The sequence below is a fragment of the Heliangelus exortis genome, chromosome 10 (assembly GCF_036169615.1).
Source record: "Heliangelus exortis chromosome 10, bHelExo1.hap1, whole genome shotgun sequence".
NCBI classification, from domain to species: domain Eukaryota; kingdom Metazoa; phylum Chordata; class Aves; order Apodiformes; family Trochilidae; genus Heliangelus; species Heliangelus exortis.
This window is the reverse complement of record NC_092431.1, coordinates 22,732,351-22,758,787: the sequence shown is the minus strand read 5'-3', so window position 1 is coordinate 22,758,787 and position 26,437 is coordinate 22,732,351. Positions and strand designations below refer to the sequence as shown.

Sequence of the window (26,437 nt, the reverse complement as noted above, 5' to 3'; positions counted from 1 at the left end):
CAATACTACTCATAACATTTAACACTTCCAGCAGGCAATTTCACAGTGCTCACCTTCCAAATGTCATGTCCCATTGAGATGAACTGCCTGCTCTACACAGCTTTGCAACCTAAAAAAAAAAAAAAAAAAAAAAAAAAAAAAAAATACATTAATGCTGCTCAGAGCAACTACATCCACCTGCCCTGTGACAGACTTTACCAAGCCTTGCTATGACATTCAGCTACCCACCTGCTTTGCTTTTTGTTCCACGTCCTGGACTTCTGCATCTGTAAGAAATAAATCCAACTAATCTCAGGGATTCTAATAAATATTGAAAGCACCTCCCCACCAACACCAAACACTGACTAACCTTCAGGTGCCATCTTTCTCGCCTCCTCCAGCCTTTTTCTGCTCGTCTTTGTCACACGGCATCTGAAAAACAGTATTATGCAAGTCACTGAAATGCTGCTCAACAGCTGGAATATTCCCTTAGGGCTCTTCCGACAAACCCTGACCCTACAACGCCAGGCAGGGCAGCTCCAACCCAAACACAAACTCAAGACACAACCCTGCAAACCACGACACTATGTCAAGAGACCACCAAGCAAGAAGCGTATCTCCGGCATCCGAGACTGCTTGGCAAGAAGACCTACGGCGATGTGACTGCGAAGCTAGGAGATGAAGCGATGGATGCCAAAAAACATGGACTTCAAGACCTGAGGACACAAGGACGTGTGGATCGATTCCCGCTCTGGGAAAATCTAAGACCAGAGATGCTGATGCAGGTGGCAATGATGTTTCAGAAGATGACCATCAAGAAACTTCCAAGATGAAAGACCTATCTATGGTTTACATCTGTCACACAAGAAAAAGATGCTGCTGACCAGGAAATGCTTTCCAGGGATGGTGCCCAAGACGCGGGACTTGTTCTGTGAGGACACACAGAAGACCATCGAGGCCCGAGGAAGCGCCGAGACAAAGACGGACAACACAAAACACACAAACCCAGACACCGAGGCTGGAGCTGCCCTGCCCACACTAGCATCGTGCTGGAAACTAACTGGCTCCGCTTATCCACGCAAAGGGGGCTACTCCCAGACAGCCCTCTCCCAGAAAGCAAACTTCAAAATCCCTCCGGCAACTCCCAACCTCAACCCCCCAACAATTCAGTCCCTCGACTTATCTTTCCGAGAGCTGGGGTTCGGAATCTATGTCCAGCGGCAAACACCACTCCGTGACAGGCACGTTCCTTCAGTACACGCATTCCTGTTCACCATCTGCAATCAGAAAAAAAAAAAAAAGGAAAAAATCAGAATCCATGTCACCAGTTAGGACCGCTTCAGCCGTCTCCAAACACTTACACTACAAAAAAGAGGCCTCAGAAGAGTCCCACAGCATTCTTCTCCCCTTCTTGATCCAGAGTTCAATCCTGTCTACACCACTGCTTTGGGCACCTAAAAAGAACAAGAGAGAGTTACTGTTCTGATGATTGATCATCACGAGCTCCATGAACCCCCCCCTGTACCACCTCACCTTTAAGAGTCATCTGTTCTCAACGGTAGGAGGCACACCGCCTGCAAAAAAAGAGGAAACATTTAACCGAGTTGATATAAAACACGTGAACGACTCTGCACACAGCCATCTCACCTTCTCCAACTGTTCCTCAAGACGTGGCTTTGTCACTCCGGCACTGTGTGTGACACCTGCAAAAGTCAAGGCAAAAGGCACACGCTGAGATATTGCCTCCAACAACACCCAGGCCACCGTGACATCTATCTCCTGCTCCATTACCTTTGCCCCTCGCCCATCTGCCATCTCTTTGGGGTACCACGATGAGGTTAGGAGGGCACCTGAATAACAAAAAAAAACCCACAAAAACAACAAGGGATGCTCATGACCAACCAATAATACAACACCTGAGAACAACTGCTCCTCCAGCCCACCGGCCATCGCTCACCTTGCCGCAGCCACCTCCGGTGTCCGTACCCCGCTTCGCTCGCCGCTTCCGCCTTCAAAATGACAACAAACCGTAACGTGGTCAGGTAGCCAAGGGAGGCAGCTTGGCGCCAACTGCACACCCTGACTAACCTTCAGCTTGTTCCCTTGTCTCCTCCTCCATCCGTTTCTCGCTCATCCTTGACTTGCGGGATCTGAAAAACAGGATTACGCAAGTTACCGCACCGCCGCTCAACACCGAATCGGTCAGGTTGTGGTGCTTCTGTGGCCCCTGATCCTACCCGGCAGGCAGGGCAGCTCCAAGCCAAACACTCACAGGCACAGACTGACCCGAGACACAGCCACGTGAGTCACAAGACTTGAGCTCGAGATAAAACTCGCAGCAAGAACAGGGACTCTGGAATCCAAGACTTTTGGGCAATAAGACCTACGGCGATGCGTCTGCAAAGCGAGGGAACGAAGCGACGGATGCCCGAGATGCCGCCTTCGAGACCTGAGGATGCGAGGATGTGGGGAATGAGTCCCCCTCAGGGAAACTGGATGGACAGAGATCAGATGACAACGCAATTGAGAACGACATTGCGGAAGACGACCATCAAGAAACTTCCAAGTCAAGAGACCGATCTGCAATTTAAACTCGTTGTGCAGAATAACACGCTGCTGATCAGTACCGTGCTGATCAGGAAAGGCTTTGCAGGGATGATGCCCAAGATGCGAGACTTGCTCTGTGAGGACACAGAGAAGACCATCAAGACCGGAGGAAGCTCTAAGACAAAGACAAACGACACAAGATACACAACCCCACACACCAAGGCTGGAGCTGCCCTGCCCACCTTAGCATTGTGCTGGAAACTAACATGCTCTGTTCACCCACTCAAATGGGGCTAATTGTAGACAGCCCTCTCCCAGATGCCATCTTCAAAATCCCTCCTGCAACTCCAAGCCTCAGCCCCTCTGCAACCAAGTTCCTGTACTTAGCTTTCAGAGGGCTGCGGGTCTAAATTTATGTCCAGCAACGAAATCACGCTGTCTGACTAGCACGTTCCTGCAGTTTTAAGGTTCCTCTTCAACAACTGCATTAAAAAAAAAAAAAAAAAAAAAAAAAGGTAGAAAAAAAAAAACCCTAACAAATAGAAAAAAAAAAAATTTGCATGCAAGCATATTCTTGCTATAAAGAGCTCTAACTTACGGTGGTTTTAAAGTTCTTACCTTAAAGAGTCTTCTCAAACAGCCCAGACAGCTCAACAGCTGCAGTCAGCTCCAGGAGTAGGAGAGCTCTGACCTCAGAGAAGCCCAAGAGCTGACTGAAGCCCCTAGCCAAAGGCTGCGGCTTATATACCACAGGCACCGCCCACAGCTTTTCCCACAATCCCCTGGGAAAGGGGAGGTGGCAATTACCACGAGGTATAAAAGCAGCCAGAGGAGAAGCAGTCAGTTTTCTCCTCTTTCTTCAGTTTGCGGGACAAGCAGAGAAACTCCGTGATGCCGGCTGAGGAATTTGGGTTTTTTTCTCTCTCCTTGTTACTTCAGCGACGTGACCAGGTAAGAATTCAACCCAAAGGGAACCTTAACAGAGTAAAGGTCATTGGAGGCTTATATTAGACAGAAAAGAGGAAAGAACAAGTGGGGTGGGTCACAGATACGGACTCACAAAATCTCCTGAAAGACTCAGAGGGGTGAGAGCTCTGCAACAAAGCTAAAAGTGCACTAAAGGCAAGCTGGAAGGCAGTATTCTGTTAGAGGGGTCATTTTTGGATCGAAGACACTGAAGAAAGCTGAGGGGCACAAGCAGCAGTCTGGAGGGGATTTTAATAGAGTACAGGCGACCCTGGGATGTCGGGAACCGAATGACAGACAGAGTCAGAAGAGCTTCTCGGGGAGCGAAAAAGGAGTAAAATGCGCAACGGAGCCGGAAGGTGGCTGTGGGACGCCGACAGGGGGCGTGAGGTTGGCCTCCGGAGGTGTGGTGGTGAGAGAAGGGTGCTGTGAGAGAGGTAAAAGGCGGCTCTGGGACACGAGGGAAAACCGTATGTGTCCGGTTGATGTACGGATGTCCTCGGGGGCTGAGGGACTGAACAGATGTCTAAGATCACAACAAATGAAGGCAGGGTTCTGGGGTGCAAAGAGAGCCTGAAGAAGGATTCTGTCTCAGTAAGAGAGCTAAAAAGAGCACCGCAGAGATCGAAGGGTGTGGGGCGGCGTGAGGATGGTCTCGAAAGGAGCGGTGCCCTGAATGAGAGGGCTCTGATGGGCAATAATGTTGAAGAAGAGTCCGGGAAGACTCTCTGGCAGAGTCTTGAGGGGGAGACCGGACCCCCGTCCCTTTCTGAACGCTTCCTCGGAGAGGACCCTGGGTGTGGCTGGATGTGGTCTTTGCCCCTGGCAGTAAAGCGGAGTTCATACTCTCCCTCTGCCCCAGAGTTGGTGTATTTTGTCTCTGCCTTTTAATACCTCGCTACCTTTCTGCATGATGTGCACCCGTCCCGTTTTATAAAGGGTTTCTTTAAAATGCATCTTACCCCAGGGTGATTGGTCTCTTGGCTCTGCTGCATGTGCCTTTGATTTCACTGGTTGTTTCATCTGAACCTGAAGTTCTGACGGTTTGCTGCCATCTCGAAATAAATTGATCCGTTTGCTTCCTGGTCTCCATATGGAACTCTAATTCCTGAAATTCACCTTTCATTTTGCCGTCTCCGTGTCCTGTGGACTTGTCTGGCTCTCGAGGGGGGAGGGGCTTGCTGCGCTGCTTTTCTATTAGTCTGTCCTTGGTGTTTCACGTGGCATCGGTTTCACTAGATTTCGAGGACAGTTGAGACTGTCCTGAGGTCTATATAGATCTGCTACTTAATATGATACTTTGCCAGATGGGCGGGGTCAGCACAAAAGACACAGGCACCCAAATAAAGAAGTTAGTTTATATTTACTGATGTATTAAATTATAAGAGAACAAGTGCAGAAACAAACAACAAAACTGAAGTGCGATAGCAAAGTCAAAGCAAAACACACCAGCTCGTGTAATTGTTACTATACAGACGCAGCGATAAAGAGTAAGAAAGACGTGTCGCCGATTGCCGTAATGATTCGACTTTCCCTGGATCTGCGGTTGCTGGGGAGCCCTGGTTGTTACGAGGACACGGAGAACCCTTCCCAGCAGTTGGGAAATCCTACACGGCGCGTCCTTTTGTAGGTGAGGACGCCAGAAAGGGTCCAGTTTTTCGAGTATCCCGTTGCCGCTAGTCCGAAGGACTTGCGCTTTTCTTAACGTGAAAACGTCCGGTCTTACGCCCCGTAACGACCGAAACCGGGGCCTGGCTGGGGCTCAAGTCGCAGATCGTAGGGCTGCCTAAACTATCTCCCCTAGACATGTTACTGGTGGTTACCTAAAATATCTGCCCGGGCAGTTCGGTATATTGGCTGCTTTTGCACTCTCTCGTGGTTTGAAAAAAATTTCTCAGAATGGGGAGGGTAAGGTACTGCTTTCACAAACCTTTTTCCTCCTACATACTTAGCTGATCTCCCAGCAAACCAAATGTGCTCCGTCTCAGGATGAGTTAATAGATCCGAGTTTTTTCCAAACCTCATTAAAGATTCGTTTTTGAGTGCAAAATCAGGGTTTACTTCTTGATTATTCATGGGGGGCAGTGGCTAGCTGCTAGTGGAAGGCAGCCACACCATAGCCTCCCACTTTGGCTCTATCTTGAATATATTTGACCCATTGCACGATAGGAATTATGGCAGACAGAGCCGCTTTATATCCTACTGTGAGTTGTTCTAGTTCTAGCGCAGCCCAAAAATGTGCTAATGTAGTAGATGTGTTTGTGAATTCATGTTAAATAATTATAAAGTGTTTGCTAACCCGACTTTGAGAGTACTAATAATATATCTGTCTTCAACATTGTGAAATATGCAAACGTAGGAATTCGTTAAAATGAAATATAACCGTTCTTTGCGTAACTACAAAGCTTAAGGGAACAAGAAACAAGACATCCACAGTTTCTGTGCCCTGAAAACACTACAATGTACATCCTGTTGTGCTAATCTAAGCTGATTTTTCTGCTCACCACATAGCGTTGCAATTTAAGGTGGTTTTACTGCTGACTGCAGAGCGTTGCACAGGAAAGAGCGAAGGAGCGCATGTGCGGAATCGAAGGGTAACGAGAGGGGAAACTGAGGCAGACGTTGACTTCATCCAACGACCACCAGATGGGGGTCAAAAAGATCCCCAGAGATAAAGCGGGCATGCGCCTTTGAAGGCCTGCTTCTCCCAAGAACTAATAAACATAATCCAGCCTATTCCTAGAACAGTCATGAATATGTACTAGAATAGTTATGAATATGTATTAAGGTATGGAATGTAAGATAAAAGATTAAACTTTAAGGCATGTGTGCGAGTGGAGCGGAGACTCCCCACGCACCCAACGCTGTTTTGCTTATTGCAATTTTATTAATTAAATTAAACTATTAACAGAATATTGAGTCAGTAATTTATAACACTGATAACTCTCAAAGTGGAGTTGTTTTCTGCTTCTGGTAATTTTTTCCCCCGGGCTCCAAGTTCTGTGTAACCCCTTTAGAGATTTGTTTGAGATCTCTTCTTATTTGTGAGGATCATAAATCCAAAACCTTTTGTTAAGCCTCTTCTGCTAATTGCAAATCAGCCTGCTGTTCACTTCTGCAAACTCACACTTTTCCCTTGTTACCTCACATAACAGGGTTAAGATTGGTCCTACGTGTCAGATGCGCTGTCTCCAAAAACGAAACAATCCGATGACTGCTAAGAATTGAACACCGCAATACACGCTGCCACGCACTGAATATAAGAAGATACAAAACCATTGACGGGCAGTCGGGCATCTTTTGAGCGAAAAACTACAAATGAGTCTCCGGAAGTCGGCCATTTTGTTACCGGAAGTCGGCCATTTTTTTACCGGAAAACTACAAACGAGTCTCCGGAAGTCGGCCATCTTTTTACCGAAAAACTACAAATGAGTCTCCGGAAGTCGGCCATCTTGTCACCGGAAGTCGGCCATCTTTTTACCGAAAAACTACAAATGAGTCTCCGGAAGTCGGCCATTTTGTTACCGGAAGTCGGCCATTTTTTACCGGAAAACTACAAATGAGTCTCCGGAAGTCGGCCATCTTGTCACCGGAAGTCGTCTATTTTTTACCGGAAAACTACAAATGAGTCTCCGGAAGTCGGCCATTTTGTTACCGGAAGTCGGCCATCTTTTACCGGAAAACTACAAATGAGTCTCCGGAAGTCGGCCATCTTGTTACCGGAAGTCGGCCATCTTTTACCGGAAAACTACAAATGAGTCTCCGGAAGTCGGCCATCTTGTTACCGGAAGTCGGCCATCTTTTTACCGGAAAACTACAAATGAGTCTCCGGAAGTCGGCCATCTTGTTACCGGAAGTCCGCCGTCTTTTTACCGGAAAACTACAAATTAGTCACCGGAAGTCGGCCATCTTTTTACCGGAAAACTACAAATGAGTCTCCGGAAGTCGGCCATCTTGTTACCGGAAGTCCGCCGTCTTTTTACCGGAAAACTACAAATTAGTCACCGGAAGTCGGCCATCTTGTTACCGGAAAACTACAAATGAGTCTCCGGAAGTCGGCCATTTTGTTACCGGAAGTCGGCCATCTTTTTACCGGAAAACTACAAATGAGTCTCCGGAAGTCGGCCATCTTGTTACCGGAAGTTGGCCGTCTTTTTGACGAAAAACTACAAATGAGTCTCCGGAAATCGGACAAACTGAAAGTTAAAAAATTAAGAGCCCCCAATGTCCCCTGAGCGTAGAAACACACCATCTGGGAGATCCTCTGATCTTCGCCAAAACCTGTCAATTTTCTCTCTTACTTCATAGATTCATTTAATCACTCGTGTTGGAAGGGGCCCTCAAAGACCATCCGGTCCATCCCTCTACTTAATACTATGGATTCGATGTCTTAACACTTTCTACAACGGGAGGAATCTACCGCTTCTCCTGGGAGACCATTCCAATCTTTTACTGTCCACATGGTGAAAAATGAACTTATGTCCAATCAGAATTTCTCCATTACCTCTTATCCATTAAGCCCCACCTTACCTTGTTGCTGGAGGACCAAAAGAGAGAACTGTTGCAAGACGAACCTCTCTTAGGGCACGGCGCTCCGAGGTCCAAACAGGCGTTTCAGCAGAAACTCACGAATAGTGCTCTGAGTTTATTGCCGTCAGGGTCAGCCTGGCTCACGTTAGCTGATTCCAGAGCAGTAGCTCTATCTCCTGGCTTGCTCAGGAATGAGCTGAGTGAGATTGTGCTCCAGGCCTCACCTTTTATTGGCCCCCTAATCCTGCTCGTGCGCAGTTGGGGCCTGCCGTAATCAGGCACAGGTGGGTTTAACAAGCTCATGCCCACTACCTGGCAATTAGTGGCACCTGGTTGCCTCATTTCACTACAGAGAACAGGGAGCAGCTGACTGTCTGGCTCCTTCTGGTTACACGAGGACAAAAAAAGAACATAGAGTGCAGCTGAGTAATGGGGAACATCCGGTTTCTAAAGGTCCAAAATAGAAAGTTTGTGTGGCTGCTTCACATGCTGTTTCCAGTTGCTGGAGGACTGGTGTCTGGCAGCAAGCCAGCAAGCATTTAAATACCCATTTACACATCTAATATCTGCTTTGACCTATACATCAGCTTTGATACACTCACACAGAATCCCTGGAGCAAAATATCCCCCGTCCCTCCTGGTCCCACACTCCCCCCTCACCTCTACCAGACACCCTGACAGCCCTCACAGCCCTTTACCCCTCCCCACTGTAACTCCAGTGCTTAAAACACATCTATGAAGACTATTAGGCAGGATTTGTCATTACATTCGTAACATCAAAGCAACGCTCTTGCTGGGGGCAGAAAAAGCTTCCATCCTTCCTTATTCCACTGCTGGGGTAGAGAACCCTGTATGGCTGCCTCTACTTGTATCACGAGAGACACCTACACACACGCTGCCGCAGTAGTGGCGCTACATCCTGCTTAGACAAAGCTGAAAGTAAAAAATGACTCCTGAAAGTAAAAAAATAAATTCACCATCTGCTCATGAGGTGTCCACATGTTTATACATATCCTATTTAAATACTTCTATAGGCAAGTATTTCACTTCCTTTCTGCATTCGTGTAACTTGTACAACTGTTCACTGATACCATTACATTTTCTATCTCAAACACAGGGATAATTTGACCAGGTATTTTTTGTGTGTTACACAACCGGGAGGGAGAGCTGCCCAAAGGAGATGCTACCAAACCCCCAGGGAAATACCCCATTTAGAGGGAGACAGAAACAAAGTACTTCAGAGCACTCCATCAAAACACCAGCAAAAGATACCTGCAGCATCCAGCTGTCTCTCTGTTCAAAGATTTAGAATAGATAATTAGCTAAACTAGGTAATACGAGATCTAAAGCATGTTAGCAGGGGCTGTTAGTGTCTAAACAATGCAGTTTGTACTTTACACAACTGTTTTTGTTACATTTATGATACAAAAAAAGTCTGTGATAACTCTTTGGCTTTAATTTTTGAAGGATGATGGAGAGAAGGGAGGGTAAAACTGCAGGAGTCAAACAAATCCCCACTGCTGCAGTATATAAACTTACCAAAAAGGACTCTCTGATTTGTTAATACATCTGGATTTACCAAAATGTGCAGAGGAATGCATTTTCATCATCTCAACTGCTGCAATTGTGACCCACAAAGCCAGAAACACCATCAACTTGAGAAAGATGTGCTGTGCTTCCACCTTGAGAACGTCTTTCTCTTTTTTTGAAGGAGGAGGAAAGAGTCTTGTTGCCGGTGACTTCCGCAGACTCTTTTGGGATCTGCTCTGATGGGGAGTTTCCAAAATGCAACATCTTTGAATGAGAGGCATTTCTGTTTTGGACTCTCTCTTCCCGTTTTCTATCAATATTCATGCTGAAGGGCAGTTGTTCCTGGTCTCCCAGCTTAGCTTGCAGCAGGCCAGGGATCAGATTCCTTCCTCAAGAAAAGGCACATCAGGTAACTGGTATATTTCTGCAGTCACCAGGCTCGTCTTCATCAAAAAAAAAAAAAAAAAAAAAAAAAAAGCAGAGTGCCAGCAGGAAGCATCTGAAAGAATCCTATGGGTTGGCAAACCTCTTCTGCTTCAACCTCCTTCACCATCCCTTTAAGTACTCATCATCCCTAAAGACACCCCCCAAGTCATACAGAAATAGCACTTAGGGATATGGCTTAAGTTCTTGTCAGTGTTGGGTTAATGGTTGGACTCTAATGATCTTGAAGGTCTTTTCTAATAGAGGTAATTCTGTGATTAGCACCATGGGCTTTCCCTCACCTGCTCTGTACCCATTCAGTGCCAGATACTGCATCTGTCATTGTTTGTAGAACCCAAGCTACATCAAGAGACAAAATGACAGTTATACTTGAAGGGAGTCACCAGCTCCATGTTCATCCTCACTACTACCCCAGCTCACCTCAAATGCTCATCCAGTCCCAAAAGTGGCCTAAAGTTCACGCAAAAAAGTAACTGCTTCACAGAGTAGCCACATTATTCTCTGCTCTTTGACACTGACCTTACCTCGGACTACTTGCTATAGTCAGCAGCTTTGTCCCAGTGAGCCTGCTTACAATATTTGCAAAAAACAAAAGGAATGTACCAAGATGCTGCCTCAAACAGCACCCTGCCTGCAACAATCCCCATCTCTTACTCCTTTACCTTGGCAATTTGCATATCCAGCCTCTGCAATTTTCTTATTGTCACACGGTGACTACAATAGAACCTATAAACATCAACTGATGCTTCTAACTTCAACAACACACCCGAAAAATAACTGCTCTTTGGTCCCACTAGTCATCACTCACCTCACCTTCGGTGACTATCCCACTTCGCTTACTGCTTCTACCTTCAAAATGAGTTAAACACACACTGTAATCGGGTAGCTACCAGAAGCACAATCCCTCCAGCACTACACACTGACTGACCTGACTGCACTCTGCTCCCTCGTTTCTTCTTACAAGCGCATATTTGTCCTTTGCATCTGAAAGAAAGCGTTACACAAGTCACTGAAATGCTGAACAATGGACAGACAATTCCAGACATCTCAATCCTAGTTAGGAAACCCATCTAGTGTACTACTACCCTCATGCCATTAATAAACACAGCCCCAAAACTTTAAACCCATACACATACAACTGTTAACTACTGAGAGGGTCAATCTCCTGCACTCTCATGAAGGTCCCATCACCTTCATCACCATCAAAGCAACTGCCCACCCAGCCTGAGTATGGCTGCTCCACCTAAGATCACTGTGAAATTGTGGCCTAAAAACTCAAGGCAAACGTCACCAGAGACCCTTATGGCTCTTCAATATCCCCAACTCTACAATCTGGGCAGAGCAGCCCCAGGCCAAACACACAAACACAGACCAACCCAAGACACACCACTGCAAACTACAAGATTAAACATTAATATAAAACTCCCAACAAGAATTACTCTGGGCTCCAAGAAGTTGGCCAAGAAGATCTACAGGGATGCAAGGGTGAGGCAAGGAGGCCCCATGGTGACATCAAGTGTCATAGAACGCTTCCTGTTACAATAATTACTCTTCAAAATAACATATCAGATGTACAAGAAGACTAGCATCAAGACCTAAGGATGCAGAGACAAGGTTGCAAATGTGGAAAATTTATGACCAGAGATGCTCATTCGTTCATAAAGAAGATTACAAAAGATGCCTATCAAGAAATTTGCAAGATGCAAAAAAAGAAGGATCCAGATATGACTAAATGTGTTCAACACCATGGGGATGATGTTCAATATTACTTGTCCTGTGAGGGACTCGGGAATCCAAGACTTTTGGGCAATAAGACCTACAGAGATCCGTCTGCAAAGCGAGGGAATGAAGCGACAGATGCCCGAGAAGCTGCCTTCAAGGCCTGGGGATGCAAGGATGCGGGGACCGAGTCCCCCTCAGGGAAACTGGATGGACAGAGATCAGATGACAATGCAATTGAGAATGACATTGCTAAAGACAATCTTCAAGAAACTTTCAAGTCAAGAGACCGATCTGCAATTTAGACTCGTCGTGCGGAATAACACGCTGCTGATCGGCACCGTGCTGATCGGGAAAGGCTTTGCAGGGAGGATGCCCAAGATGAAGGACTCGCTCCGTGAGGACACAGAGGACCATCAAGGCCTGACGAAGCTCTAAGACAACCAAGACGGACAACATAAAACACACAGCCCCACACACCAAGGCTGGAGCCGCCCTGCCCATGCTGGAATCATGCTGAAAAGTAACCTGTTCCCTTCACCCACCCAAAGGGGGCTGCTCCCAGACAACCCTCTCCCCTACACTAACTTCAAAACACCACCTGCAATTCCCAACCTCGACTCCTCTGCTCAGCCCCTCCCCACCCACCCCTGGGCCCTCAACTTATCTTCAAGAGCGAGAGCAACACAAAGCCACGGTCAGTAATGAAAACCACATGGTTTAACTGAGATACGCTTCCAGTCGCACGGTTCCTCTTCATCCCCTATACGTAAAAAAGGAAAAAACACAACCCACAGATCACAAACAGCGCTGGCACAAGTCCCACCTAAGCCAACACACGGTACTTCTGCTGCACTCACCTCCTCACAGAAGCCCCATGGTATACAGTGCACCTTCTCGTTCCAGAGTTGAACGCTATCGCCACCGTTGCTTGGGGCGCCTGAAACACCAAGAGAAACGGTTCCTGTTCTGCTGATCAGAAGTCAGCAGACTTCTGACCTTTGCTCACCTTGCCAGAGCCACCTCGGGAACAGATATTCTGCTTCCTTGGCTGCTCTCACCTGCAAAAGGACAAACAAACCATAATGGGGTCAGGTAGCCAGGAGAGGGACCTTCGCTCCAACACCCAACACTGACTAACCTTTGGATGGTGCTCTTCTCTCCTCCTGCTCTTTCACGTACATCCTCGTCACACGGGATCTGAAAAACAGTGATACACAAGTCACTGGAATACCGCTCAATAGATGAACTATTCAGTTACGACTCTTCCAGCAAACTCTGGGAAGAGCAGCTCCAAACCAAACACTCAGACCGACTCCAGACACAGCCCTGCAAATCACGAGACGTGATCTCAAGACAACACCAAGCAAAAAGAATATCTCTGGGATCCAAGACTGTTGGGCAAGAAGACCTACAGCAATGCAACTGCAAAAAGAGGGGCTGAATCAAGGGATGCCAAAGAACCCGGGCTTCAAGACCTGATGACACGAGGATGTGGGGAATAAAGTCCCACTCTGGGAAAATCCATGACCAGAGATGATGCTGATGCAGGTGGCAATGATGTTTCAGAAGATGACCATCAGGAAGCTTCCCAGAATCAAGACCTATCAACACTTCAAACTTGTCACACAAGAAGATGCTGCTGCTGACTAGGACTGTGCTGATGAGTAAAGGCCTTGCAGGGATGATGGTCAAGATGTGGGACCTGCTCCAAGAGGACATCAAGACCTGAGCAAGCTTTAAGACAAACACATACAACACAAACTACACGCCACCACACACCAAGGCTGGAGCTGCCCTGCCCACACTGGCATCGCATCAGAAATTAACCCACTTCCTTCATCTGACCGAAGGAGCCTGCTCCCAGACTGCCCTCTCCCCTACACAACTCCCACCAGCCTTGACCCCTCTACACCACTGGTCCCTCAACTTATCTTTCAGAAGACTGGCTCTCCAAAGTCGTGGTTAGCCAGGAAAAAAGACAGGAGCGGCCTAGGATAATCCTCAACTTGCAAGGTTCCCCTTTGCCACCTGCATTAAAAAAAAAAAAAAAGTCACACCAAAACAAGCAAAGAAAAAAACTCCACACGCATAACCACAACACCAAAACACCTACCAGAATATTCAGCAATAAGTCCAGCGTCAGCCAGCCCCATTCCCTTCCAAATGTCCCGGCTTTGCAGAAGAGCCCTGCAAAGTCCCACTCGACCACGCTTTCCAGAGTTGGATGCTGTAGGCGTCGTCATTCAGGGCACCTAAAAGGCACAAAACTATTGTTCTGCTTGAGAGAAGACACTAGCTCCACAAGCCCTGCACTACCACCTCACCTCCAACGCTCATTCAGTTCCTGGAACTTGCTAGCATCATGCCAGGGAGGGACAGGCTCCCATCAACCACCCAAAGGGCACCGCTGCTGGACAACCCGCTCCCCTACAGTAACTTTAAAACCCGAGCCAGCGATTCCTAACCTTGACCCCTCTACACAGACCCTCCCCAACCATCCTCCCTTTCTCTTACCTTTCAAACATCTGGGGCTTTGAAGCACTGGACAGAAAAGTAACCCACATCGGCTGACGGGGATCTTCCCAAAACCACAAAGTTCCTCCTCGTCATCTGCAATAACAAACGGCAGTGCCACCAGAAATAGGACGTCAGCTAAATACCAACCCCTTCCACACGCTCCTCATAACCTCCGACTCGCCCTGCTCACCTTCTCCTTCCACACGTTATGGCCACCATCGCTTCTGGCACCTGAAACACCAGGAGACACAAAATTACTCTTCTGCTTGCGAGATCGAGCCTCCTCGTTACCATCCCGTCTCACCTCCAGCGCTCTTCTGGCTCCAAAGGTGGCAAGCGCAGCACCTGCAAAAACAAAGGGAAACCCTTAACCGAGCTGAAGTAAAATCTCTGATGAGCCAGCCCGCAACCATCTCACCTTCTCCGACCGCTCAATACGTGGCTTTGTGTGGCACCTGCAAAAGTCAAAGCAAAACCCGCATGCTGAGATATTGCCCCGATCAACAGGCAGCCCACACCAGCCTTTGCTCAGAAAACTTCCAAATCCCTTCTGCAACAACTCCCAACCTCAGCACTTCAGCTCAGTCCCTCAACTTATCTTCCTGAGGGATGGTGGTTTTGGATCTATGTCCAGCAAAACACCACGCTGTCTGACGGGCACGTTCCTCTTCATCCCCTGCAATCAGAAAGAAAGGAAAATCGGAAACGGTGTCACCAATAAGGCGCGCTTCAGCCATCGACAACCGCTTATACTACGCCCACCGCCTCAAAAGGGCCCCACCCAGTTCCACTCACCTCCTCGATCCAGAGTCGAATGCTGTGTCCACCACTGCTTTGGGCACCTAAAAGACCAAGAGAAAGAGTTACCGTTCTGCTGATCAGTACTCACCAGCTCCATGAACCCACTCTCTACCACCCCAGCTCACCTTCAATGCTCACCTGGTTCCAAAGGTGGCACGCACAGCACCTGAAACATAAGGGAAACCTTTAACAGAGTTGATGTTAATACATGGCTGACCCAGCCCACAGACATCTCACCTTCTCCAACTGTTCCTCAAGACGTGGCTTTGTCACTCCGGCACTGCGTGTGACACCTGCAAAAGTCAAAGCAAAAGGCACACGCTGAGATATTGCCCCAAACACCACCCAGGCCACCGCGACGTCCATCTCCTGCTCCTTTACCTCGGCCTCTCACCCATCTGCCTGCCATCTCTTTGGGGTGCCCAAACGAGGTTAGGAGTGCACCTGAAAAAAACCACAAACAACAAGGGATGTTCGTGACCAACCAATAAAACAACCCCTGAGAAACTGCTCCTCCAGCCCACCAGCCTTTGCTCACCTTGCCGCAGCCACCTCCGGTGCCCGTATCCCGCTTCGCTCGCCGCTTCCGCCTTCAAAATGACAACAAACCATAATGCGGTCAAGCAGCCAAAGGAGGCACCTTCCCACCGACTGCACACCCTGACCAACCATCGGATGGCGGCCTCCTCTCCTCCTCCATCTGTTTCTTGATGGTCATTGACACGTGGGATCTGAAAAACAGGATTATGCAAATCACTGGGAAGCTGCTCAGCACCGAGTCGGTCAGTTAATGGCACTTCCCACGGCCCCTGATCCTACACAGCAGGCAGGGCAGCTCCAAACCAAACACTCACAGGCACAGACTGAACAAAGACATAGCCACGTGAGTCACAAGACTTGACCTCAAGATAAAACTCGCAGCAAGAAGAGGGACTCTGGAATCCAAGACTTTTGGGCAATAAGACCTACAGCGATGCGTCTGCAAAGCGAGGGAACGAAGCGACGGATGCCCGAGGAGCCGGCTTCAAGACCTGAGGACGCAAGGATGCGGGGAATGAGTCCAGATGCTGATGCACTTGGCAATGACGTTTCAGAAGATGACAATCAAGAAATCCCAAGTCAAGAGACAGATCTGCAATTTAGACTCGTCGTGCGGAATAACACGCTGCTGATCGGCACCGTGCTGATCGGGAAAGGCTTTGCAGGGAGGATGCCCAAGATGAAGGACTCGCTCCGTGAGGACACAGAGGACCATCAAGGCCTGACGAAGCTCTAAGACAACCAAGACGGACAACATAAAACACACAGCCCCACACACCAAGGCTGGAGCCGCCCTGCCCATGCTGGAATCATGCTGAAAAGTAACCTGTTCCCTTCACCCACCCAAAGGGGGCTGCTCCCAGACAACCCTCTCCCCTACACTAACTTCAAAACACCACCTGCAATTCCCAACCTCGACTCCTCTGCTCAGCCCCTCCCCACCCACCCCTGGGCCCTCAACTTATCTTCAAGAGCGAGAGCAACACAAAGCCACGGTCAGTAATGAAAACCACATGGTTTAACTGAGATACGCTTCCAGTCGCACGGTTCCTCTTCATCCCCTATACGTAAAAAAGGAAAAAACACAACCCACAGATCACAAACAGCGCCGGCACAAGTCCCACCTAAGCCAACACACGGTACTTCTGCTGCACTCACCTCCTCACAGAAGCCCCATGGTATACAGTGCACCTTCTCGTTCCAGAGTTGAACGCTATCGCCACCGTTGCTTGGGGCGCCTGAAACACCAAGAGAAACGGTTCCTGTTCTGCTGATCAGAAGTCACCAGCCCCGTGAACCCCTCGCTACCAACTCAACTCAACTTCAACGCTCAGCCGGTTCCAAAGGTGGCACACGCAGCGCCTGCAAAAACAAAAGGAAACGTTTAAGTGACTTGATGTAAAATACATGGCTGACCCAGCCCACCACCATCTCACCTCCTCCAACCCCTCCTAAATGTGTGTCTTTGTCCCTCCAAGGATGGTTGTGGCACCTGCAAAAGTCAAAGCAAAAGGCACATGCTGAGGTCGTGCCTCCAACAACAGGCAGCCCACTGTGATGTCCACCTCCTGCCCCCTTACCTCAGCCTCTCACCCATCTGCCTGCCATCCTTGTGGCGTGCCAAAAGTAGGTCTGGAGGACACCTGGAAAACTCAAAAAACAGGGGATACCAATGCCTTCAACGACAATAAAACACCTGAGAAATAACTGCTCCTCCAGCACCCCAGCCTTTGCTCACCTTGCCAGAGCCACCTCGGGAACAGATATTCTGCTTCCTTGGCTGCTCTCACCTGCAAAAGGACAAACAAACCATAATGGGGTCAGGTAGCCAGGAGAGGGACCTTCGCTCCAACACCCAACACTGACTAACCTTTGGATGGTGCTCTTCTCTCCTCCTGCTCTTTCACGTACATCCTTGTCACACGGGATCTGAAAAACAGTGATACACAGGTCACTGGAATACCGCTCAATAGATGAACTATTCAGTTACGACTCTTCCAGCAAACTCTGGGAAGAGCAGCTCCAAGCCAAACACTCAGACCGACTCCAGACACAGCCCTGCAAATCACGAGACGTGATCTCAAGAGAACACCAAGCAAAAAGAATATCTCTGGGATCCAAGACTGTTGGGCAAGAAGACCTACAGCAATGCAACTGCAAAACGAGGGGCTGAATCAAGGGATGCCAAAGAACCCGGGCTTCAAGACCTAAGGATGCAGAGAACAAGTGCTACTCTGGGAAGATCCATGACCAGAGATGCTGATTAATATGGAAAAGTGTTTCAGAATACCACCATCAAGAAACTTCCCAGATGCAAGAATAATCCATGTGTTTAACTTGTCACACAAGAAAAAGATGCTGCTGACTAGTACTGCGCTGATGAGAGAAGACCTTCCAGGGATGATGTCCGACATGAAGGACTTGCTCTGTGAGGACAAAGAGGACATCTAGGGATGAGGAAGTTATAAAACACGCAAGACAGACAACACAAAGTACACACCACCACACACAAAAGCTGGAGCTGCCCTGCCCAGGCCAAACCAATGCTGTAAACTCATCTGCCCCCTTCACCTGACCAAAGCAAGCTGCTCCCAGACAACCCTCTCCCCGATTCTAACTTCAAAACCACTCCCTGCCATTCCCAGCTTTGTCCCTTCTGCCCATCCCCAGTCCCTCCACTTATCTGTGGTGGTAGGGGTCCAAAGCCACGGTCATCAAAGAAAGACAAAACCATCCACAGGGATGTTCCTGCAGCCACAAGTTTCCTGTTCATCATCTGCCAAAAAAGAAAAAAAAAACAAACAAAAAACCCACATCACCACACATAATTGTCACCAGAAATTGCAACATGAGCCAGCACCAACCTCTTAGAGAGAAGACCCAGCTGCTCAAGAGTCCTGTGAGGTCTCACCCACCTGCTCATCACAGAAATAGGCACTGCAGGACTCAATGAAGGGCACCTAAAATACACAAAACCACCATCTGGCTCGAAAGAAATCACTACATACATGAACCTCCTAAATTACCACCCCAGCTTGCCTCCAACACTTAGCTCCAAAGGTGACAAAAAAACAAACAAAACAAAATAAACAAACAAAACACACACAAAAAAACCAAGAACAAAAACAACCAACCCCACACCAAAAAAACCCCGGCAAAACAAAGAGAAACACTTAACTGAATTGACATTAAACACCAGGCTGACCTGGCCCACAACCATCTCACCTTCTCCAACTGCTCCTGTACACGCGGCTTTGTACCTCCAAGGCAGTGTGTGGCACCTGCAAAAGTCAAAGCAAAACCCGCATGCTGAGATATTGCCCCGATCAACAGGCAGCCCACACCAGCCTTTGCTCAGAAAACTTCCAAATCCCTTCTGCAACAACTCCCAACCTCAGCACTTCAGCTCAGTCCCTCAACTTATCTTCCTGAGGGATGGTGGTTTTGGATCTATGTCCAGCAAAACACCACGCTGTCTGACGGGCACGTTCCTCTTCATCCCCTGCAATCAGAAAGAAAGGAAAATCGGAAACGGTGTCACCAATAAGGCGCGCTTCAGCCATCGACAACCGCTTATACTACGCCCACCGCCTCAAAAGGGCCCCACCCAGTTCCACTCACCTCCTCGATCCAGAGTCGAATGCTGTGTCCACCACTGCTTTGGGCACCTAAAAGACCAAGAGAAAGAGTTACCGTTCTGCTGATCAGTACTCACCAGCTCCATGAACCCACTCTCTACCACCCCAGCTCACCTTCAATGCTCACCTGGTTCCAAAGGTGGCACGCACAGCACCTGAAACATAAGGGAAACCTTTAACAGAGTTGATGTTAATACATGGCTGACCCAGCCCACAGACATCTCACCTTCTCCAACTGTTCCTCAAGACGTGGCTTTGTCACTCCGGCACTGCGTGTGACACCTGCAAAAGTCAAAGCAAAAGGCACACGCTGAGATATTGCCCCAAACACCACCCAGGCCACCGCGACGTCCATCTCCTGCTCCTTTACCTCGGCCTCTCACCCATCTGCCTGCCATCTCTTTGGGGTGCCCAAACGAGGTTAGGAGTGCACCTGAAAAAAACCACAAACAACAAGGGATGTTCGTGACCAACCAATAAAACAACCCCTGAGAAACTGCTCCTCCAGCCCACCAGCCTTTGCTCACCTTGCCGCAGCCACCTCCGGTGCCCGTATCCCGCTTCGCTCGCCGCTTCCGCCTTCAAAATGACAACAAACCATAATGCGGTCAAGCAGCCAAAGGAGGCACCTTCCCACCGACTGCACACCCTGACCAACCATCGGATGGCGGCCTCCTCTCCTCCTCCATCTGTTTCTTGATGGTCATTGACACGTGGGATCTGAAAAACAGGATTATGCAAATCACTGGGAAGCTGCTCAGCACCGAGTCGGTCAGTTAATGGCACTTCCCACGGCCCCTGATCCTACACAGCAGGCAGGGCAGCTCCAAACCAAACACTCACAGGCACAGACTGAACAAAGACATAGCCACGTGAGTCACAAGACTTGACCTCAAGATAAAACTCGCAGCAAGAAGAGGGACTCTGGAATCCAAGACTTTTGGGCAATAAGACCTACAGCGATGCGTCTGCAAAGCGAGGGAACGAAGCGACGGATGCCCGAGGAGCCGGCTTCAAGACCTGAGGACGCAAGGATGCGGGGAATGAGTCCAGATGCTGATGCACTTGGCAATGACGTTTCAGAAGATGACAATCAAGAAATCCCAAGTCAAGAGACAGATCTGCAATTTAGACTCGTCGTGCGGAATAACACGCTGCTGATCGGCACCGTGCTGATCGGGAAAGGCTTTGCAGGGAGGATGCCCAAGATGAAGGACTCGCTCCGTGAGGACACAGAGGACCATCAAGGCCTGACGAAGCTCTAAGACAACCAAGACGGACAACATAAAACACACAGCCCCACACACCAAGGCTGGAGCCGCCCTGCCCATGCTGGAATCATGCTGAAAAGTAACCTGTTCCCTTCACCCACCCAAAGGGGGCTGCTCCCAGACAACCCTCTCCCCTACACTAACTTCAAAACACCACCTGCAATTCCCAACCTCGACTCCTCTGCTCAGCCCCTCCCCACCCACCCCTGGGCCCTCAACTTATCTTCAAGAGCGAGAGCAACACAAAGCCACGGTCAGTAATGAAAACCACATGGTTTAACTGAGATACGCTTCCAGTCGCACGGTTCCTCTTCATCCCCTATACGTAAAAAAGGAAAAAACACAACCCACAGATCACAAACAGCGCCGGCACAAGTCCCACCTAAGCCAACACACGGTACTTCTGCTGCACTCACCTCCTCACAGAAGCCCCATGGTATACAGTGCACCTTCTCGTTCCAGAGTTGAACGCTATCGCCACCGTTGCTTGGGGCGCCTGAAACACCAAGAGAAACGGTTCCTGTTCTGCTGATCAGAAGTCACCAGCCCCGTGAACCCCTCGCTACCAACTCAACTCAACTTCAACGCTCAGCCGGTTCCAAAGGTGGCACACGCAGCGCCTGCAAAAACAAAAGGAAACGTTTAAGTGACTTGATGTAAAATACATGGCTGACCCAGCCCACCACCATCTCACCTCCTCCAACCCCTCCTAAATGTGTGTCTTTGTCCCTCCAAGGATGGTTGTGGCACCTGCAAAAGTCAAAGCAAAAGGCACATGCTGAGGTCGTGCCTCCAACAACAGGCAGCCCACTGTGATGTCCACCTCCTGCCCCCTTACCTCAGCCTCTCACCCATCTGCCTGCCATCCTTGTGGCGTGCCAAAAGTAGGTCTGGAGGACACCTGGAAAACTCAAAAAACAGGGGATACCAATGCCTTCAACGACAATAAAACACCTGAGAAATAACTGCTCCTCCAGCACCCCAGCCTTTGCTCACCTTGCCAGAGCCACCTCGGGAACAGATATTCTGCTTCCTTGGCTGCTCTCACCTGCAAAAGGACAAACAAACCATAATGGGGTCAGGTAGCCAGGAGAGGGACCTTCGCTCCAACACCCAACACTGACTAACCTTTGGATGGTGCTCTTCTCTCCTCCTGCTCTTTCACGTACATCCTTGTCACACGGGATCTGAAAAACAGTGATACACAGGTCACTGGAATACCGCTCAATAGATGAACTATTCAGTTACGACTCTTCCAGCAAACTCTGGGAAGAGCAGCTCCAAGCCAAACACTCAGACCGACTCCAGACACAGCCCTGCAAATCACGAGACGTGATCTCAAGAGAACACCAAGCAAAAAGAATATCTCTGGGATCCAAGACTGTTGGGCAAGAAGACCTACAGCAATGCAACTGCAAAACGAGGGGCTGAATCAAGGGATGCCAAAGAACCCGGGCTTCAAGACCTAAGGATGCAGAGAACAAGTGCTACTCTGGGAAGATCCATGACCAGAGATGCTGATTAATATGGAAAAGTGTTTCAGAATACCACCATCAAGAAACTTCCCAGATGCAAGAATAATCCATGTGTTTAACTTGTCACACAAGAAAAAGATGCTGCTGACTAGTACTGCGCTGATGAGAGAAGACCTTCCAGGGATGATGTCCGACATGAAGGACTTGCTCTGTGAGGACAAAGAGGACATCTAGGGATGAGGAAGTTATAAAACACGCAAGACAGACAACACAAAGTACACACCACCACACACAAAAGCTGGAGCTGCCCTGCCCAGGCCAAACCAATGCTGTAAACTCATCTGCCCCCTTCACCTGACCAAAGCAAGCTGCTCCCAGACAACCCTCTCCCCGATTCTAACTTCAAAACCACTCCCTGCCATTCCCAGCTTTGTCCCTTCTGCCCATCCCCAGTCCCTCCACTTATCTGTGGTGGTAGGGGTCCAAAGCCACGGTCATCAAAGAAAGACAAAACCATCCACAGGGATGTTCCTGCAGCCACAAGTTTCCTGTTCATCATCTGCCAAAAAAGAAAAAAAAAACAAACAAAAAACCCACATCACCACACATAATTGTCACCAGAAATTGCAACATGAGCCAGCACCAACCTCTTAGAGAGAAGACCCAGCTGCTCAAGAGTCCTGTGAGGTCTCACCCACCTGCTCATCACAGAAATAGGCACTGCAGGACTCAATGAAGGGCACCTAAAATACACAAAACCACCATCTGGCTCGAAAGAAATCACTACATACATGAACCTCCTAAATTACCACCCCAGCTTGCCTCCAACACTTAGCTCCAAAGGTGACAAAAAAACAAACAAAACAAAATAAACAAACAAAACACACACAAAAAAACCAAGAACAAAAACAACCAACCCCACACCAAAAAAACCCCGGCAAAACAAAGAGAAACACTTAACTGAATTGACATTAAACACCAGGCTGACCTGGCCCACAACCATCTCACCTTCTCCAACTGCTCCTGTACACGCGGCTTTGTACCTCCAAGGCAGTGTGTGGCACCTGCAAAAGTCAAAGCAAAACCCGCATGCTGAGATATTGCCCCGATCAACAGGCAGCCCACACCAGCCTTTGCTCAGAAAACTTCCAAATCCCTTCTGCAACAACTCCCAACCTCAGCACTTCAGCTCAGTCCCTCAACTTATCTTCCTGAGGGATGGTGGTTTTGGATCTATGTCCAGCAAAACACCACGCTGTCTGACGGGCACGTTCCTCTTCATCCCCTGCAATCAGAAAGAAAGGAAAATCGGAAACGGTGTCACCAATAAGGCGCGCTTCAGCCATCGACAACCGCTTATACTACGCCCACCGCCTCAAAAGGGCCCCACCCAGTTCCACTCACCTCCTCGATCCAGAGTCGAATGCTGTGTCCACCACTGCTTTGGGCACCTAAAAGACCAAGAGAAAGAGTTACCGTTCTGCTGATCAGTACTCACCAGCTCCATGAACCCACTCTCTACCACCCCAGCTCACCTTCAATGCTCACCTGGTTCCAAAGGTGGCACGCACAGCACCTGAAACATAAGGGAAACCTTTAACAGAGTTGATGTTAATACATGGCTGACCCAGCCCACAGACATCTCACCTTCTCCAACTGTTCCTCAAGACGTGGCTTTGTCACTCCGGCACTGCGTGTGACACCTGCAAAAGTCAAAGCAAAAGGCACACGCTGAGATATCGCCCCCCAACAACGCCCAGGCCACTGCGACGTCCATCTCCTGCTCCTTTACCTCGGCCTCTCACCCATCTGCCTGCCATCTCTTTGGGGTGCCCAAACGAGGTTAGGAGCGCACCTGAAAAAAACCACAAACAACAAGGGATGCTCGTGACTAACAGACAATACAACACCTGAGAAATTACTGCTCCTCCAGCCCACCAGCCTTTGCTCACCTTGCCGCAGCCACCTCCGGTGCCCGTATCCCGCTTCGCTCGCCGCTTCCGCCTTCAAAATGACAACAAACCATAATGCGGTCTGGTAGCTAAGAGCGACACGTTCCCACCAACTCCACACCCTGACTAACCTTCGGACGGTTCCCTTGTCTCCTCCTCCATCTGTTTCTTGCTCATCCTCTACTTGCGAGATCTGAAAAACAAGATTACGCAAGTTACCGGACCGCCGCTCAACACCGAGTCGGTCAGGTTGTGGTGCTTCCCGTGGCCCCTGAACCTACACGGCAGGCAGGGCAGCTCCAAGCCAAACACTCACACGCACAGACTGACCCGAGACACAGCTGTGTGAGTCACAAGACTTGACCTCAAGATAAAACTCGCAGCAAGAAGAGGGACACTGGAATCCAAGACAATAAGGGAAATAAGACCTAGAGCGGCGCGTCTGCAAGGCGAGGGAATGAAACGACGGATGCCCGAGAAGCCGCCTTCAAGACTTGAGGACGCAAGGACGCGGGGAACGAGTCCAGATGCTGATGCAGTTGACAATGTTGTTTTGGTAAATGACAATCGAGGAACTTCCAAGTCAAGAATGATTTGCAATTTAGCTCTTTAGGGCTCTTCCGAGAAACCCTGACCCTACAACCCTGGGAAGAGTAGCTGCAAGACAAACAGACCAATTCAAGACACAGCCCTGCAAATCATAAGATTTAATCTGAAGAGAAGAACACCAAGCAAGAAGAACATCTCTGGCATCCAAGACTGTTCGGCAAGAAGACCTACGGCGATGCAACAGCAAAACGAGGGGCTGAGTCAAGGGATGCCAAAGAACCCGGGCTTGAACACCTGGGAATCCAAGGATGCGGAGATCAAAGTCCCACTCTGGGAAAATCCGCAACCAGAGATGATGCTGATGCAATTGACGATGATGTTTCAGGAGATGACCATCAGGAAGCTTCCCAGATGAAAGACCTACCTATGCTTCAAATTTGTCACGCAAGAAAAAGATGCTCCTCACTAGTACTGTGCTAATGAGTAAAGGCCTGCCGGGGGATAATGCCCAAGATGCGGGACTTGCTCCAAGAAGACATCAAGGCCTGAAAAGGCTCTAAGACATATGACACAAACTACACGCCACCACACACCAAGGCTGGAGCTGCCCTGCCCACACTGGCATCGCATCAGAAATTAACCCGCTTCCTTCAACCTGACCAAAGGAGGTTGCTCCCAGATGGCCCTCTCCCCTCCACTAACTTCAAAACCCCTTCCACCACTCCCACCAGCCTTGACCCCTCTACACCACTACTCCCCCAACTTATCTTTCAGAGGACTGGCTCTCCAAAGTTGTGGTTAGCCAGGAAAATAGACAGGAGCGCCCCGGGATAGTCCTCAACTTGCAAGGTTCCCCTTTGCCACCTGGTTAATTTAAAAAAAATTAAGCATCACACCACAAAACAAAAACAAAAAAAAAAAAAACCAAACCAAACAAAGAAACCGAAAAACCCCACACACATAACCACAACACCAAACACCTATCAGAATATCCAGCAATAAGTCCAACATCAGCCAGCCCCATTCCCTTCCAAATGACCCAGCTGCACAAAAGAGCCCTGCGGGGTCCCACTCACCCACGCTTTCCAGAGTTGGATGCTGTAGGCGTCGTCATTCAGAGCACCTAAAAGCCACAAAACTATTGTTGTGCCTGAGAGAAGACACTAGCACCACAAGCCCCCAGCCCTGCTCTTCTTACCTGCTAGAGCTGCAAGCACACCACAACCCCCAAGCAGACTGAGGCCCTCCCTAGAGGTGGAGGCTTATATGCCTGGGCCCCGCCCCACTGCCCTTCCCATAGTCCTTTGGGAAAGCCCCCTCATCAACCTGACTGGCCACAGCTGGGCCACCCCAGCCCCAGCTGGAGCCCTTCAGAGAACATCATCCCCTGCTCCGGCCACAGCTGGGACCTCAGTCCCCAGGGGCTGCCAACACCCCCCCCGAGGCCACTCTGAAGAGAATGAGGAGCGATAGGAAGGAAGGGCAAGGCCACACCCATGGGGGGAGGAGTAGAAGAACAGGACCACAAAGACAAGAAGGGGGCAGGGAACCAAGACACAATCAGTGCCGCTAATGAGCGTCGCACCGGCCACTGTTATCCTCTTCAGCACCCGGCTCCTCAGCTCCCCCGTGGTGTTCTGCTCATCTGCTCATTCCAGAATCCGTTGCTGTGACTGTGATTTCTTGAGGTACATAAGATACCAGCAAGACACAAAATTCCTGTTGTGTTTGTGAGAGGTCACCTGCCCCCTGACCCTCCTGGCTGCCATCCCAGCTCACCCCAAATGCCCATCCAGTTCCAACAGGACCCGCACAGCACCTACAAACACAACTGGAAAGTGCTGCACTGAGTTGCCACAAGTTAACTTTCCCTTGGCACCAAGCTGGCCCCATCTGCACAGCCCGCTCGTGGGTACGGAGCTTCTCCGCCCTGGAGCAGAGCCCTGCTCGGAAGGGTGCGACCACACTCGGCGGGG

The 26,437-nt window shown here is 49.2% G+C and overlaps 3 long non-coding RNA genes across 3 annotated transcripts; all 3 read right to left on the bottom strand.

Moving 5' to 3' along the window:
- Positions 1-13,890: 13,890 nt before the first annotated feature.
- LOC139800256 (uncharacterized) lies at positions 13,891-14,588 on the bottom strand. Its single transcript, XR_011727688.1, has 3 exons — positions 14,426-14,588; positions 14,233-14,328; positions 13,891-13,970 (listed from the first exon to the last, which is right to left on the bottom strand). It is a non-coding gene; the product is annotated as an uncharacterized lncRNA (long non-coding RNA).
- A 3,934-nt stretch (positions 14,589-18,522) lies between these two features.
- Positions 18,523-19,530, bottom strand: LOC139800255 (uncharacterized). Its single transcript, XR_011727687.1, has 4 exons — positions 19,198-19,530; positions 18,970-19,078; positions 18,802-18,857; positions 18,523-18,536 (listed from the first exon to the last, which is right to left on the bottom strand). It is a non-coding gene; the product is annotated as an uncharacterized lncRNA (long non-coding RNA).
- A 3,159-nt stretch (positions 19,531-22,689) lies between these two features.
- LOC139800254 (uncharacterized) lies at positions 22,690-23,677 on the bottom strand. The gene is made up of 4 exons (XR_011727686.1): positions 23,365-23,677; positions 23,137-23,245; positions 22,969-23,024; positions 22,690-22,703 (listed from the first exon to the last, which is right to left on the bottom strand). It is a non-coding gene; the product is annotated as an uncharacterized lncRNA (long non-coding RNA).
- Positions 23,678-26,437: the final 2,760 nt, after the last annotated feature.